We start from the raw sequence: 13,276 nt of genomic DNA, 5'->3' as shown, positions 1-13,276 counted from the left end.
CAGGGAGGTGCCTCCAACCCCTCCACCCTCCACTACAGACATGGAGGAGCATCCCCAGGGCTCCAGAAAGCACTTGCTCTGTCCAAGGCTCTTCTGCTCAAGCCCTTGTGAGTCCTTCACAACACATGTTTTCTGCTAACCAGCAAGAGAAAGGGAAGTCAAGGAATAGGGAAGAAAACGTCATCACCTGTCCCAGTGTGGGACAGATTGTCCCACACAAGACGCTGCTTTATTCATTGCCGTTTATGCAAAGCAGCCAAATCACGTGGCTGTGTCTCTCTGAAGGAGATGCACAAATCTCTTTATCACATCCACTAATCAGAACAGCCAGCACAGACCAGTTCAGCATCTGAATTGCTAATGCGGTAGGAAGTGTAATTCTTCAGTTGGAGGGAGGAAGGGAGAAGACAGGTGTCTCTGGACTCACTGTCTGCAGGTGAGACAGCGACAGCAAGAGATGCCAGAGCTTTCTGCCCAGTGGTTAAAGCCATGGGCACAGCCCTCCACTCCCAACTGGTGCCACTGGGCAGGTACTTATGCGCAGGTGGTCAGGCACATACCGCACGCACGCTGCACTGCCCTGCATGCACAGCTGCTGCGCCAAGTGCGGTCCCTGCACCGGCACCCACCGCACCGCCACTGCGCCCACGTGCAGCGGCACCCCTGCCACCCCCCAGCACACCTGACTGCCCCGCGCTCTCCTACGCACACAGCATACGTTGGAAGTGGAGACTGACCTACATAATGAAAGAGAAATCATAAAAGCAAAATAAAATGCTCGACAGTGGCTCATTTACACTTCAATTCCCAGGCGTTTGCCTTTGACTGCCTTGAGATTTTGAGCTCATATGCACAGCAAGGACGCGCACTAAGAGACTAATATCATCAAATAAAAAAGAACTCTGTTTCTCTCCCGCCCAATATCTAAAAGCAATTCGTCATTTTTATGAAGCGTTCAGGATAGTTTCTCCTGCTCTTTCCATTGCTGCTCTTCCTCTCTCTTTCCTCCTCCCCCTAAAAATGCAGATAAGTGTGTTGAGCTCTGAGATTAGAGGGTGCAGGGGAGGTGTGCGAGTGAGGAATGTGAAATGCAGGACAAGTGGGGATTCATCCCCCACCCTGAGGCGCAGGTCTGTGGAGCTGAAGTGTAACTGTGTAGTGCATAATCAGCTGCCAGTTGCAGGGGAGGCAGAAGTGGAGCTGCCTTAGAGATCAGACCTACAGAGGGAAGGCGAGGGGAGGGGAGCCGAGGGCAGGCAGCTGGTGCATGCAGCAGTTGCAGGATGCAGAGGCAGCGTGGAGTGGAGTTCCATCAGGTGCCTGCTTGAAGGCGAGGGGGGAGAGGCACCCATCTGAAGGCACTTGCCTTCAGGACACGCCAGCCCAGGTCCAGCAGCACACCCGTAGATAGGGAAACCAAGGTAGGAAGCATGTCCCGGGTTCCCAAGCAGATGACAGGGACAGCGCTCTCCTTTTTTGAGGTCTTCTGTTCTTGTCCTTTGCCCCGAGTACGGGAAAGGAGCCTCACCCATCCAAGGCAATGGAGCCTCACACATCCCAGGCAGAAGCTTCTGAAGTGAACGGTCAGCCCAAGTCTGGTTCCACCCAAACTGAGAAAGCTTCCAGTGGGACCCAACTCAGGGCAGCACCACGCACATCAAAAAGCCTGTCCTAAGACCCTTGGTGCTATTTTTGGGTGCATTTTCCCTCCCACCCAGCTCAGGCAGCAGCGGCACTTTTGCCTTTGGTGCCCTGCCACCCGCTCCTCCTCCTGGGCACCCAGCACCCAGCCTGCAGACCCGACAGGAAAACGCTCTCAGCACTGGACGGCTCTTCTGGAGGAATTATCACGTTGTTCATGGTTTTGACATTTCTTCAAAGAAACTTTTTTAATTGTTCATTCAGATTTGGAGCCAAACTGGGTCTTGGCACCTCTGAAGTGATTCTCCCTGTAATTTTTTTGCCCACATATACTTAAGAATCTCTTAATCTGAAGTGATAAAAGCCATGACAAAAAGGCCACAACGTATTATAAAGTTACTTGGGTTGAACCACATAAAGAAAACTGATATTTTATCAGAACTGAAGTTTCCGTCTATCCTTACCCCCAGAACTGTATTTCATAAACACATTAGGGACACAATAGCCCAATATGCAAGCAAAAGAGATGACACAAAGGGTATTTATTTCCCTCCTGTTCCACATCAACTGAATGTTGTAAAAGTGAGCTTTTACAGCATCGCTGTTTGACAGACACCTTCCCACTCCCTTCCAACAAGCTCCATCCCTGGGAGAGAAGCCTGCACACCACAGTGCCTCAGAGCTCGTTCCGACTCAAAGGGATGGCCCGGCTGCCCTGCGGACGCACGGGCAGGATGGAGAGCAATGGTATGGCGGGGTGCAACCCCCAAACACCAGGTTTTGGTCCTTCCTGCGGATGAGGACCCAGCTTCGCTGAGTTTTGTTGATCGGGCCGAGAAGCAGACAAAGCAAGAATGAAAAATGCTTCAAACCAGAAACAAATTGTGACAAGCAGATTGGTTAAGTTTTTTTCACTTCTAATCATCGCTGCTGCTGCTGCTGGGGAAGAAGCCTATTTGTTCACAGCAGATGATTTTGAAAACTCACCCATCCAATGCTGGGATGCAGTTCAATGATGCAAGCTCAGAACACCAACAAGAATAAAATAAAATGCCTTAATTCCCCTGCCAGACCCAGGAGATGAAACATGTTTATTATGCCTGCTAAGATGATGCAACCCAGCAAGCTCTGCAAAAGATGAAATTCAAAGGGAGCTTCCTTCTTCCCCAACATCTCTCTCTGTCTTTCTCTAATTTTACCTGGGAGGACTGAAGAAGGGTAACCATCACTGACGCAGACGGAATAAAATCTGGGAAGTTAGAAGCAAAAAGAAGAGCCAACCAGCCCAGTTCCAGGGTACTTGGCACTGACTAGCCCTCCACATCCCAATCCCCATGCAGAGCTGCTTTGCTGGGTGTGGACAGAAGGCAGCAATAAGTGAGGCACTCCTGTCCTAACACTTCTATGTGACAGCCTGAACAAACTCCATGCAGCACATAAAGCATACAGAAGTACAAAGACCTCTTAAATTTGATTCCTGACAGCACTGGTGAAGACCGTGCTATCCAAAGCACCCCACAAGTGAGGGGCTGCAGACCACTGTTCCCAGCACTGCTGCTACTTCAGGTGCCCAGGGGCCGGGCCCTGCTCTGCTGGGCATCAGGCCACGATACAACAAAGAGATGAGACAAGCATGAAGCTTGAGATGAGATGGGGCAGCCAGGAGCGCAGAGCTGGTGCTCGCCAGCACAGCCAGGCAATGATCTGGCTGCCCACCTGCCTGGAACAAGCCCCAGAGACCAGGGGCGCATGAAGGGACCAGGGCTCTGCCTGCCTGCTGCCCCTCCAGTGACACCTGCACAACATCACCAGCACAGCGACCACACATCTTCCTACCAGTGTGCCTTCTGCATCACTCAACAGACATACCAGGGCAGCGTTCTGTCAAAATCAAGCCCGAAACCTGCCTTATCCACAGCAACGCTGCAGCGGGAGGCTTCTGAGCCAGCTAGGACAGGCATCTCTGCAGGGTGGACGCTGGAAGGCAGCGGCAAACCAGAGTCAGCATGAGCTTGCAACAGATGGAGCCCCTGCTCGAGATGGTGGGGGCTGCAGCCTTTTGTGCTGTTCCCCGCTTGCAGAGGGGAGATGGGATCTCTCAGAGCCTGTTCAAGACTGTGCTCCAAAACTGCCTACAAAGTACATGGCAAGGCTGTGCAGCAAGGTCAGAGAGCAGACTATATCTAAAGCAAACCACGGCTCTGGTTAAATCATCCTAGTGCTGCAGAGATGAGGCACAGCAAGGCATTTGGCAAACAATGAGAGCAGCACTTATCTGGAGCAGAAAAAAGCTATAGCTAGGAGCTGACCTTTCCCAAACCTCCTGAGCCACCGAAGACGAGGGAGAGAAACAGCTAAAGTGAGGTATCCATACAACACTCGAGCAAGCTGTACAGAACAAAAGGGAGGGCTTGGGCTTATTGTAACCATGCTGAATACCAGCCAAGCCTCTCCGTGTCTCTTAGCAGCACTGGAGCAAAACCAGGATAATAAATAACAATAACAACAACAATAATAATAAAAATGTGCACCTCCTGTAGAGGAGGAGAAAAGCAAAAGGTGTTGCTACAAATAATTCATGGCACTGTGCTTCCCGCCACAACTGAGTCAGCACGACTCCATGGGCGGACACAGCCGTCTCAGCAGCCCCAGACCGAGCCTGCAAAAGCAAGAAAGGCTTTTAGAAGAGATCAGGGATAGGGGAAAGACCTGACTGGGTTCAGAGCCTCGGCTCCAGCTCAGGTACACCATGCTCTGACCGAATCACTCCTGCAGTGACTGCCTGGTTCAAGGTAAAGAGCACAAAGGGATGCTAATGAGGGTTTCCTGGCCTCTGGCTAATTGGGGAAGGTGAGGGGCACAGCAAAGTGCTCTGGCCTCTCCTCTGAACAGCCCAGAGGGGAAGAAGGTCAGAGCAGTGCCTCAGCCTGGAGAACATGCAGTTGCATTCTCCAACAGGCAACAGGACCGTGCTGGGCAGCTCCCATCCCACAACAGCTGGAGCAGGGGTGGCCTCTGCCTGCCTGCCAGCTGCCTCCTGCCCCTCCAGAGATGGGCAGATGGTGGAGTGAACCTGGGTGCCACTGTGGTGCCCCTTAAACCACACAACTGCCTACAGGGCAGATGTGGCTGGCCTGGGGTGGGGTGGGGGGGCTCACAGTGTGGGGTGTTTGCAGAAAATACTGGGGGGCAAGGAGGGATGGCTCTTCCCAAAAGGCAGCAGGGCAGGGGCACCAGCCACGCACAGCCACCAAGTGACAGTCACCTATGGAAACACCTTCCCCAGCCTGCCGGTGCTTCTCCAGACCAACACATGGAAAGGCAGGTACCAATAAACCACGAGTGAAGAAAAAGGGAAAGGAGAGAGATAACAAGCTGAGAGGAGCTTCTGGAAGCCTATCCATGCTGGCAGCTGAAATTGGGGTGGGAAGAGCAAGAGTCAGGGTTGCAGAGTCCTTCTCACTGCGGTCCGGGCCAAGAGCTGCTGGCATTCATCAGAACCAAGCTGCTCCTGCAGAAAGAACGACTACCCATTGCACCAGGTGTAACGACACCGGTTCAGATCCAAACCTCCCATCCCATCCATGACACTTTCTCAGGCAGCCCCCTAATTAGCACCAGGGAGGGAGTGGGATGCTTCATTACCAGGGAAGCCCCTGCCAAGGTTCAGCTCAGCATCTTCTTGGGCAGGCTGTGCAGGCACAGGTGGCTGGTACTCCACGAGTAGCTGCCAGGGCAGATGGCACCAGCTCCACCTCCTCACATCCAACAGCGCCCACAGATGCCCAAAACGGCTGTAAGGACAGCTGAGAATAGGGCAGCTCCACTGTGCCCAGCAGGGAGGGCCAGAGCCACCACGAGAATGGCTATGAGCTGCATGTGGCTCTGCTCTGCAGAGAGCTGCAGGAGTTGGTGCAAGGCTGCAGGCAGCTTGGGAGAAGACTGGGAGAAGACTGCTGTTGAAGTTAAGGCTCCACTTCAGCTGGGCCCAAGAGAATGGGAAAAATGAAGATGCTGCACAGCACACACACATGTACTGGCCTGTCCCAGAGCGCTCCCAGGCAGGAGCTGGCGAGACTATTCCACCAAGTGAGCACCCGTAACAATACACGTATGCAGAAGGCTTGCCCTGTGCCTCAGCAACCCCTTGTCTCCATACCCACGCACACCCTCAGCGCCTTGCCCTGTACACTCCTTCAGTCCCCTGCACCCTAAAAACAGCAGCAGCCAAGGCTTCAAGTTGCACACCCCAGCCTGGAGCCAGCACCCTCCTCTTCTCTCTCAGCTGCCAGTTGTGGCCATGCCACCATTTGCACCAAGTGCTCCACGTAGCGCTCTTAGGCCAGCTTCTCAATCCATACCGGCCTTCTTCCGAGCCTCCTGGACCAGAGCAGTGAGGACAAGCAGCAGGGAAAGAGCAGCCAGCTGCAGGCAGGGAGGATGGGGACCAGCTTCTGCTTCCAGCTTCAGAGCTTCCAGCTTCAGCCCCCCCACCCAGTTCTGCACCTTGGTTCTCCCGTTTACAAAAAATACAGATAACAATAATCACCAAACCCCCAGTGTCAGTAGCTAAGTAGCTCAATATAAGTAGTAGGGATTAATAACAAGCTGGCTTCGTCAAGTGCTTTGAGATCTTGAGGTGAAGAGCTCTACCTAATAAGCCCCAAACATTCACGTGAAAATGTTTCTCCAGCTTAATAACAATAATCATAAATGTAATGTCAAAATTGCTCTTTTCCACTGTACAGAAAAGAAAAAAATGCTACTGGAGCAGCTTGTCGACTGCTTATTGCACCCTGCCAGGCCCTCTGCAGCGTCGCCTGCCTGCCCACGCGCCCCGGCCACCGAGAGCAGCACCCAGAGGGGCTGGGGTGGGCTCACGGCTCCTCCCCGCCAGGACCGAAGCTTCCTCCTCAGCAAGAATATTGCCAAGGGAGAAGAAGGAGGAGGAGGAGGAGGAGGAGGGGTTGGGGGGCCTGAGCACCCACAGAAGAGGGGGACGCCGGGAAAACGCGCAGGCGATTCCTGGCAGCTCCCCCCTCCCCAGCCAAGCCTGCCTGCTGGAGGCAGAACGTGCGTCTGCCAGCCTGGACCCGCTCCAGATCCCAGGGGAGTCCATCCCTTCTCCAAACGGGCCGAGAAAAACAATCAGAAAAGCACAGCCAGAAACTCGATTAACAGCTCGTGGGTGGGAGATGAGAGGGGGGATGGGTGTACCTGGTTTCATGGCTTAAAGTGTCTCCAGTGACAGGGAAGGGGTAGGAGAGAGGAAAGGCTAACAACGCACGAAGCCACGCAGTGTGCTCCGGACAGACACAGCCATGAGTCCCTGCAGCAAGGGCTGCAGACAGGAGACGAGACACTTCCCTGCAGAACACCCAGGAAGGTCAGGGCAACCGGTGCCTCTGGGGACCTGCTGGGAGCTGAACCGCTGGCACTGGGCGTTCTTGTTTGCAGGAAGAGCCTGAAACTGAAGAATGAGGATGTCCGTGCCAAACGTGCAAGGTGGCTGCCTTTTAATCTAATGCTACTGGATTAAAAACACTCTCTGGGAAGTGGTGGGTGCTCCCCTGCAAAAGCTGTTTAAAGTAGACTGGACTGGGGAATACAGAGTGGAGAGCAGCCCTGACCTGGCTAGGCTGGGCAGCTGAGGGAACAACCTGTGATGCTCCAATACATCATTTAACCCCTAACGCACACACTGATGGGCACTGAGCTGATGTGCACCTCTGCGTCCCACCTACCACCGTTCCCCACTCAGCCCCTGGGTGTGTGTGGGTGTGTGTCACTAGTGACTTGTCCTGTCCCAATTCTTGTTAAATACCTACACTAGAGAGGCAAAGCCACCCTCGTGGAGCCAGCAAGAAGCCACTTGAAGCACCAGACAGCACCCTTGGAGCCCAGTGGGCTACTGGGGGAGCTGCCATCCACAGCTCCTCTGCCATGAGACAAGCAGCACAAGCAGAGCCGCAGCCGGCACGCCTGACAGCACGGGGTGAGGGTGCCTGCACAGTAAATCCCGGGTGCCGAGGCTGAGCCCCCCTGCCGGAGAAGGGGCAGGGATCCACCAGGACAGCCTGAGCAGGCCTGCTCTACGCCAGGACAGCGCTGGTGCACCATGAGCAGGGCAGAGCCGCTTTGGGGGCTTCCCTGTGCCAAAAGAGCAGAGGGAAACGCGAGGCCCCAGGGACGGCGCGGTGTGCGTGTCAGGATGGCGAAGGCCAGCATTAATTCTGCATGAGCGCGAGATGCCCGTTGCCATGGAGATCGGTGAGGCTGGCGCTCCAGCCCAGACTCTCGCCTGTGCACATTTACTCCTCTTCCCAGGCCCACCCTCCCTGCCATCAATATTAATTGCATCAGCCAGGGCTGGCTCGGTGAGGGAGCAGGAGCCGCCTGCCCTGCTCGGAGGCCTCGGCTGCAGGGCCAGGAGAGCCGCAGGCAGGCACCGGCAGCAGAGCCAGGGTGCCCACCCCACAGCCCTGGCTAAAGGCCACCCGGCACCCCCAGGCCACGCTGAGATGGGCACTGGCTCTCCTGGGAAAGGAGCACAAACCGTGTGTCAATAACACCACACCGCTTAACCCGGGCACTTTTGCTTAGAGCCCCTACCCCCCAGCGCAGCCAGGGCAGCTGCAGGGACACACCAGCACCAAGTCCTCGAGCCCCAGTTCTGCCCATCATCACCCACTTCACACCCCATCCCTGCCAACAACGTGGGACTTCACGCAACGGCACCAGCGTGGGTCTGGAAAGCTGCAGTCAGCCTCACCAAGCAGCAGCAGGCCAGGGGCTAAAGGCACTGCCAGCACCTCCGCGTACAGCCCTCCAGGACCAAAGGGGATGGGGAAGGCAGCACCCCTCCTCGCTCGTCAGGATTGGGCACATCTGTATTTCCACAGTTTAGCTGCGGAGGTCAGCTACACTGCAGCTGCAAATCTGTGGTCCACAAAGCCACAAGAACTTCTCCAGAAAAAGCCCCCAAACCACTTTAAAAGTTTTCAAGCCAACACGTTCTAAGGATGGAAGGTCCTTAAGAAGCTGAGAGAATAGTAGGCATCCACTACCCAGTTTGGAAGCCTCTGTGGTGCTCTCAGCTCTCCAAGGATCTTTCTTGCACAGCTCTATGTGTGACAGAGATCTCTGGGAAACCAGGCATCTTCTCGTGAGACCACGGTGTGGTAGTTCAGCACCCCCAAACACAATCCATGCCACCGTGTCCCTTGGGGAGACAGCGAGGGGAAGCCCAGAAACATGGCCATCACCAGCCACAACCTTTTATACAGCCCAGCTGCCTGAAAAAAACTCTTCACTTTTTAAAAGTGAAATAATAAATAAATAAATAAATAAATAGAAATAAAAAAATGAAATCTAACGTGCGAGCAGCAGTGGCAGAGCAGTCAGCACTGCAGCCCCTGTGCCCCCAGGAAAGGCAGCCTGGCACCTCGCAGGGCTGACACCAGCAATTTGGGCAGCACTGGTCACTGTGGACAAAGGAGGAGCAGGAGGAGAGCCGAGTACACCATCTATAACTGGGGTTCAGGAGGGGTGGGCAGCAAGGAAAAAAAGTTGATCATTTGGAAGATCTAAAAGCAAAATCACATGCTGGAGGCAGAGAGATGGCAGTGAGCAAGGCGAAGGCAGTACCCGGGGTGCGCTGGGCAGGGTGGAGCAGGGAGGTGTTGAAAGCATCTTGTTCTTGGGTCTAAAACATCAAAGTCACTCTTGCAAATCAAACATCATCTTAAAAGACTCATTAATCTGTCACAAACCCCCTGTGAGAGCAGCTCTGAGCAGACTGTCACGGCTCCTAATCACTGGAAGAATTCATCAGCCTCCATCAGAGAGAGGAGCGGTTTGGAAACGTGCTCCACAAGGGATGCGAGGAAGGAGCCAGCCTCAGCAGCAGGCTCCCCCTGCCCTGCCTGCACACCCCAGTGCACACAGACCCCCCCCAGCCTCACCACAGAGCAAGCTGCCAAGAGCAGGAATCTGCCCCGAGGAGCCACGCCGCAGCAGAACACCCAAAGCTCAACACACACACAGAGCGCACCCAGGTGGGATGGCAGCCCCTCTGTAGCCCACAAGAAGGAGGGAGGCAAGGGAAAGGCAAAAATTGGATTGTTTTAACCTGCTCCCACCTGCCTGCAGAGGCCAGGCTGTGCAAAACAGAATGTTTACAAATCAGGCAGATTAGCTCAGCAAGGCAAGGAGGGCTGCAGCAGCCTCTGGATGCCTGGAAGGAAAGACGGCTCCTCCCCAGCCGCAGCAGGTCCAAAGGCCGCCCTCAGCTGCAGGGCTGGCAGCGCCCGCACAGCGCCCTTCACCGCCTTTCCCAGGCCCCAGGCTGCCCGGCACTCTGCAAGCTCCGCTCGAGCGCTTTGCCAGGAGCTTGCTCCTGCCATGGGGGTCTCAGCCAGCTCCACACCTCCTGCTGTCCATCGCTCTCCCTCTGCGCTTCATAGGAAGCATTCAGCGCAGCGACTGCATCCCTAAGCCACAGGGTCTGGACTGACCTGGCCTCCCCTCAGCTGCACGCTGTATCCCACCACACACGAGCCCACCCCAGGCTGCCCCTTTGCTGCAGGGCAGAGGGCTGCCCACCCCGCCACCTTTGGCAGCAGCTCTGCACCAAGTGCCACATCCAGGAGAGGAGGCACTCGGCCTTGGTCACCCTGGCAGGCAGAGCACCTGTTCATGCAGCACAGACAGACTCCCGTACTGCCCCGGCCCCACAGCCTCATCCCGGAGGAGCTGGATCCCCACTTCTAGCAGAAGATGCTTGGGACGCCTGCCTTGGCCGAGCACTACCCAGCATACCTGCAGCGCGTGTGGCTGCACAGCTACAGCCACTCCAGTCCTCAGCAAACACCTGCCACTGAAACAGCAAGACTGTTTGTGTCACTGTGACCTCAGGGCACGTTCTTACAAAAAACACCTTCACTTGGCCAGAAATCCTCTGCCACAGCACAGCACCAGGCAGTATTTGCAGTGGGTTAACTCAGGAGCTGGTAGTGATGCACTAGCTCTCTCTGAAAGGTATCACACACTGACTTCAGCGTGACACGACCAAGGGGAAGAGAAGACAAAGCAAGACAAAACTCTGTTTCTTTGTCACAATGCTCTGAGACTATACGCTGGAAGGATAGTCCTGGGAGATGTGAGGCAGGGAAGTGGGGAGAGCGAGGCAAGCTTGGGGGTCTGCAACCTTAGCAAGGACCCAACACAGGTCAAAACGGGAACACCCTAGCAGATCTCCCATCTACTCTTCCTCTAACACTTAAGCCACATATCATGAAAGTGCATAAATTGATCCCCAAGAGAACGCTCAAACCTCACTGTAAATGGAGAAGAAAATGCTCTCAAGAGATCAAAAGTGGTGTCTAATAATTGCTGCTACCTTATCTACCACTCAGCTTTTGAAGAGCTATGTTTAGCATCTCTCCTCTCTCCAGAGCAACCCCGAAGCAGCCTGAGCTGGTTCGGCTGAAGCACACTTTGCTGTGATGCTCAGGGTGCAAAACCCAGGCAGGATAACAGCCACTCCCACTGCAGCAGCGGGCAAGAAAGCCGGGCTGGGCCCTGGGGCGATGGCATGGGGGTGAAGCTGCACAAGCAGAGCCCAGTCCTGGCTCCCCAGCCGCTGCCTCACTGCCATAGGGTGTGACCATGAGCAAGAAAAAAGGAAGGGGAAGCCAAAGATGTAACCACGGTGGCTTCACTGTGGGACCCCTGGGCCAGGCAGGGGACGGAGAGCATGAATTGCTCAAGATCCTGGAGCAAACAGAAGAGCACCCTGGGACACCCCCACGCCCAAGGCAGTGGGTGCAAGTGCCATAGCGGCAGTGCAGGAGGTCAGCACTTCAGTCTGCGCTGCAACGAAGTCTTAGAGGAGGAATAGGCACTGTGTAATTAAAAGTGAGCAGCTGCTGAGAAGCCTGGTACAAAAATTTCACCTTGCACAGAGAGAGTGATTTTTTTCTGTTCCGTGATGTGTGACAAGACTCCCCGCCCGCCACGCTCCAACACTCCAAGTCCCTTCTCACTCAGCCACACCAGCCTCAGCTGACACAGCCAGAGGTGCAGAAACAACTGCCCACTGCTCCTGCTACCGGAGCATCTGCACCGAGCTGCCACGGCCCTGGGGCAGCCCGTGCCCCAAACAGAGGGGCACCCCTTCCCCACACACACTTGTTCCACTTCTTGACCCAGAGGAGCACCAGCAAGGCTTAACATCAGCCCCACTGTTTGACAGCGTTTGCCAGGTGGGGAGCTGACATGGGTGGACACCACAGCCCAAGGCTGTAGCGAGATGGAATACTGCTGGAGCGGATCATTTTCCCTGCTCTGGCTGCTGCAACTCAGCTCCCAGCATTTCAAACCGCATGCGTAGGAGAGGGCTGGGGACGGGAAAAGCACGGGTGTGAAAAGAAGAGAGCGTGGGGTGGTCAGAAAAGACTGGGGGCTGCAAAATGCATCTATGGGCAGACAAAAAAAGACAGATCTGCAGCACCTTCCTGTTCTAGTGAGATTCAGCCCAGCCACGAAGACTGTGCTATGAATTCATTTTGCAGCATCCAAGTCTTATATTGGCCTGTGTCAAAAGAGAAATAGGCTGGGATTAGCAGCCAAAGCCAGCAGGGTGTTCCAGTACTGCCACGCACAAAAGGAACAAAATCGAAGAGCTTGTGCTTTATTTTAAGTTATATTTGTATGGCTTTCTTCCCAGGGTGGCTAGGTGTCCCCTCCCCGTCCCCCTGAGCAGGCGCAGAGCTGCCCAGAAAGCAACCTGGCTCCTTTGAGAAACGAAAAGCCCAGGGCTGCCTCCCAGTATTTTCTCCAACAGAGACTGGAGAAGGAAGGGCTCAGCATGAATTTGGCAGTGGGAGGAGGTTACGGACAGCATGGACATCTCCTGAGGCACGAACCAGCCCCAGCCTTCTCACCGCCGCACCGCAGGATTTACCTTCAGGGCTGCAGGTAGGCTGCGGGCAGCATGCAGAACTAGGCAAAGCAGGCGACCGGAGGTAAGCACCACAATTATTTCCCCCTCCCTACATCTGTGCCAATAGGTTACTGGCCAGAGGAAGCTGCTCACCAGAATTATGGGATGCTAATTAAAAATCGAATAAAAGGAAGGAGCATCTTTTCCTGATGAAGTATCAAACAGGAGGAGCAAGACCAGGACCTCTGATACGTGGCTGCAGCGCTCTGTGCCCACAAGCACCACTGCCCTGCGCAGCCAGCTAAAGCCTCTCCCCACGCACTGCCCTCCCCATGCCCAGGCATCACCTCCTCAGCTGCCAGCACATGCAGACACAGCGCTGGAAAAGAGCAGGGACGTCGCGAAACTCCAGTTCCCAACACCAGTTGGCTGTCCCTAGCAGAATGGTCACTTTTGCAGGGTGGCAAGACACACGCACCCTCCAGGTTTCTCCTGCTGCCTCAGCACAGCCATGGTAACGCTCTGCCCAAACTCATCAAGTCATCTTTAGCAGTCCTGGGTTCACGGTTGGACTCGATGATCCTAAAGGTCTTTTCCAACCTAAATGATTCTGTGATTCTACCTACAGGCGAGGAGCATTTCCTAACATGCCCCCGGCATGGATCAGATGCTCCATAACACATGGCACTG

At 54.8% G+C, this 13,276-nt stretch overlaps 1 protein-coding gene across 3 annotated transcripts in view; it reads right to left on the bottom strand.

Annotated features, from left to right (window-relative positions):
* The window catches only part of AGRN (agrin), a 129,085-nt gene that overhangs the window by 48,460 nt on the left and 67,349 nt on the right, over window positions 1-13,276 (bottom strand). The gene's annotated exons all lie outside the window — the stretch shown is intronic.

This window comes from Falco biarmicus, chromosome 3 (genome assembly GCF_023638135.1).
Source record: "Falco biarmicus isolate bFalBia1 chromosome 3, bFalBia1.pri, whole genome shotgun sequence".
NCBI classification, from domain to species: Eukaryota; Metazoa; Chordata; class Aves; order Falconiformes; family Falconidae; genus Falco; species Falco biarmicus.
Note: the sequence above shows the minus strand (reverse complement) of the source record. Positions and strands in the feature narration are given on the sequence as shown.